Genomic DNA, 4,827 nt, shown 5'->3' with positions numbered 1-4,827 from the left:
GTATTTTACAAATTACATAAATGTATAGCAATCTTTTATACTAGGTCAGCTCACTATATTTTTGCAAGAGCCATTAAAAGATTGGAATAGAGGGGTGGGAGAACAGAACCATGATTTGTTTTGTAGATCATTTTGACTGGTATTATGACTGGAGAGGATGTAAACCAACATACAACTGCATAGTAGAGGATCATGGTGTTAAATAATTGGCATAATCCAAGAAGGGGAGCATAGTTATAGTTGAGCTGTTGGTCCATTGCATAAGCAGAATGAGCATTATAACTGTTATGCAGTAGTTGCAATGTGCCACACTATAGCCATTTCTTGGGCAAGCTCCCCTGGTTCAATGATAGAGGAGGCAATGGCCTGCACAGGGCACTGGTAATTCAGAAAAGAGTGCACTGGAATGCCACAGGTATCTATGCCATGCTGGAAAAATGTCCCCAAATTTTGCAGGGTCTCATTGCGTAATGGGAGCTCTATTGGACAATGGGACATCTCACATGGTGTGTTATTGTATAACATCACAGTTCTCCAAAATGGCTGTGAATCAACAGCATATTGATATAGTCTTTATCTTGTAAAGTAAAATGGTTGGGATCTTTAGAAGTGAGGCCTTGCTAGCAAGGTTGGTTTAACAGGATCAGTCAATTTCAGTCATCAGTCATCCTCATAAAAGTTTCCCATGTCCCACCTTGACCATCTCTGGAGGGTTTGGAATTTTCAGCTACAACATTGCATGTGTATACATAGGTATAGTTTGTACCAATTATCTCAACGACAACAAAATCCACATTCAGTTATATGACTTCAATAAATTATCCTTATTTGCAATTTTTTTTATTTTTGTAAGCACCAGTTCCCTGATGATCTTAGAAACTAAGCAGGGTCAACTCTTTTTAATATTTAGAAGAAAATACCAGGTGCTTCAGACTATGTTTCAGAGAAAGGAACTGGCAAAATCACCACTGAGTATTCTTTGCCTAAGAAACTGTTTGAAATTCATGTAGTCACCATAAATTGTCATGGGACTTGAAGACACACACACATACAGATTGTGTTTTGGGATTTCGTCTAAACTTTTTTTTAAAAAAAAAGATCTCCACATTTTGAACTCCATCTCTTAAATAGGTTCAACACTCTGGATAGTTCCTTTAACGCTCAAATTAACACTTGGACCAGAATTGTCTTCCTTTTAACATGGGAATCACTAGCTGCCGTACACACACATACCATTTATAAATACGTACACCGGTAACACAGAGACTACATACAGACATATATATCAGACAATCATATGCAAACTCATAGGAATTGCACTTTTTTTTTGGACCTGTGAGTTCCAACTTTTTCTTGCAGAGGATAAAAAAAAAGTTGACAGGTAATTTGTATGGCAACACCAGTTTGTCCAGGTCTTGCATACTGTGCCCTGATGAATTTCAGGTTTGTTTTGGGAAGCCTCTTAATTTACTTCCCCTCATGTTTGAAAGCAGACTAGCATCCATAATACCTGTTTTTTGTTTTGATTTTTGACCCCCCCCCCCCCAATTCATTGGCTCAAAGCATTTTCTATCCCAAGTTGTATCTCCATGTGGATTTCACCTATTCTGTGACCACATGACTCATATCAAAATTAGGGTCTATCACAATACATTTCTTAATTATTTTTCAAAATATTGATAATGCAACCTCTTATGATATTAGAATTCCTACAGCAAATGAGGATGTTTAGTCTTGAAAATCATTCTGCACTCTCCGTCTTTGGATCTATTCTATTTTTACACTGTTTTGTGGCTGTTGTCAACTGCTGCACTTTGATATTCTTGTAAGCTGCCTTGAATGCCATTTTTGGCAGAAAGTGGGTGGGTTATGCAAACTTGCTCTAAATGCATAGTTATAGACATACAGATATCTTGCTCGGCCTTTCATTGCCCACTGTCTCATTTTGGAGGGAGCTATCTGGGAATATTCATCTGCTTTGGATTTTACCATCCTGAATGTCAACCACAACTTTGACTACATCACAATTACTCACATCACCAGATTATTTATAAAAGTTAAATATTGCCTGTTCCATGCCTGTTTTTAAAGCAATTAATGATTAACACATAGAGGTTTGTTAAACCCATCCAGGAATTTTTCAAGGTTTTTTGTAAGTTCTCTATATACGCCTATAACTTATCATATGAATGATATTATAAGAGATATTAATCATAATGCTGTATCTAGTGCTGGCCATCACATTTCAAAAAGGAAATTGACAAGCCAATCTAGAGAGGGTGACCAAGACAATCAATGATCTGAAAACCAAGCCCTTTAAGGAATGAGTTAGGGAGGGATGTTTAGCTTAGAACAGGTGACATCACCTGTGATGGAGAAGAGGGAACCAACTTGTTTTCTAAAAGCTTTAGAGATCAGAATATAAACCAATGGATGCAAAATACAAAAAATGAGATTCCATCAAACATTAGGAAGAATCCTTTTTCTGTAAGAACTGTTAGACTGTGAAACGGATTGCATATTGGGGAGTATTGTGGACTCTGACATTTTTGTTGTCTTTAAACAAAGTTTGGATGGGCCTTTTTTTTTCATCAGTGCTTTAGTTGTGTATTCCGACATGGCAGAGGGTTACACTAGATAGCCCCAGGATTCCTTCTAATTCTAAGATATTAGGATGATGTCTTTTGTTTATCCTCTTGCTTCATGACCCTTTCAAAAGATTTTCCAAAAAAAGGGAGGGGAGAAAAAGGAAATGTGACAGCAACTTTCTTCTCTTCCGCTATTTCAGTGATTCTCAACCTGTGGGTCCCCAGATGTTTTGACCTTCAACTCCTATAAATCCTAACAGCTGGTAAACTGGCTGGAATTTCTGGAAGTTGTAGGCCAAAACACCTGGAAACCCACAGGTTGAGAACCACTGCACTATTTTGTGCTGCAGGAGACTAACAAGGTTATGTCTTTGAAAATAATCTTAAATAAGAAAACCAGTATTATCATTTGCAGACTTCATATTGATGCTCTCACAGAACGGCTTGTTCTTTTGTCCAGCGTTTAAAAAGAGGCACCAAACTTAAGAAAATCCACTGAATCGATCGCTGAATTGCATAACACAATGCTTGAATATTTCCATCAATTTATTTGGTCTGTGCTAGTCAGGACTAGAAACTGGGCCTGGGCTCTTAGCGTTAATTTCCTGGATCTCTACTATATCTGATTTTTAAAATTTCAGCTTCCATTGACTTACTTCTAGTCCTCTGGTACGTGAGATGATTTAACACTGGTATATGTATTATTAAACGGTGTTCCTGTCATCTCTGATTTTTTGCATATTCTGCAATGAATGCCTTGTAGCTCATTTATTTGCGAATTACTCTAATTATAATATGCTGAATTTGAATAAAGGTAGATGCATGTCAACTTTGCAACACACAAGCCTTTTCCCATCTACCCTTTACCTTATTCCCATTTTTACAATTTCCTGTCTCCTATTTTGTAACAAAAACAATCATCCTTCATGTGTATGTCTGTCTCTGTAAGGTGACTTGTTGGTGTTATTATCACACTGTAGGCTGCACACAGCACCTGCACTGACAGAAACTATCTGCAGGCAGACACAAAAATCTGTTTCAGTCCAGATGGCATTCCATCACTGCCAGCAGCTTTCTCTTTTTCATGGTATAACACTTTAGTTCTATAAATCAATCACAGACAAACAAGGGAGGAATGCCCCTTTTTAAATTTTGCCTGAGTGAGCAACATGTGGCGCACTGGCCACATTTGATTCCTAGACTCCACTTTTGTGGTCTTTGGAGCCCCCTACAACTGCCCCAAAGTCATCCGACCTTCTCCAAATTTGGGAGGAGAACATGGTTTTAAGGCATTTTAGCCCTCAAACCATGTAGGGCTTCCCAAATGCATGCAAATATGCAAAGCATCCCTACTACCCCCTACAAGCATTCCATAACCCATATAATACCCCAATTGCTCTGCACCACCTCACAAAATGGAAGCAGGAGGCAGTGGGATTTCACTTCTATTAGCACGCTGAGAGAGCCTGCAGAGAAACACTGAGGTATTTGGAGTGATGCAACACACTGGGAGATTCAGAGGAGGGATTAAGCCCCGCCTCCAATGTGGTTGCCAGCTCTGATTTCCAGAAAATCTGTAGTGCAGTTTTAACTGCTTTTATAGCCACTCAGCCCCTGAACCACAAGAATTGAGAGAGAAGCTTGCCATTGTTTTTAATGACCATTAAGTCTACTTCGACCTATGGCAACCCTATGAATGGGAGACAGCCAAGTCATCAATAACTCAGATCCATGGCTTCTTTGACTGAGTCTCCACACCTATAAGGTGGTCTTCCTCTTGTCCTACTGCCTCTTACCTTACTAAGCATTGGTGTCTTATTTAATAAATCATACCTTCCTATGATGTATAACAGTCTCAGTTGGGTTTAGGTCTCTGTTTAATAGAGTTTTCAATACTTATAACCAAACTTCACAAATCCTGGGAAGCCATGGTAGATTACTGATAACAATTATCATTTGCTTTTTTAAATCGAGGATGGAGAACTCCAACCCTGGGGTTAGATTCCGCCCTTGGGAAGTCTCCATCAGCGATAAGCTTCTTGTATTGTGTCTTCAGTCATTGTCAAAGATAAGGGCTTGTTTGAATCTCCAAAAGTTGTTGCATGGAACTGCACTCCTACTGGCATATTGAGATGTTGTTTTTATGTGGACGTGAGCCCTCATTTGCACCCTGTGGAATTACTGTATATAAATGACTTCTGTTTGCAACATAGGAAGATGTTGCCCTGGGCTATACTCC

This window comes from Anolis carolinensis, chromosome 3 (genome assembly GCF_035594765.1).
Source record: "Anolis carolinensis isolate JA03-04 chromosome 3, rAnoCar3.1.pri, whole genome shotgun sequence".
Classification (NCBI taxonomy): Eukaryota; Metazoa; Chordata; class Lepidosauria; order Squamata; family Dactyloidae; genus Anolis; species Anolis carolinensis.
Note: the sequence above shows the minus strand (reverse complement) of the source record.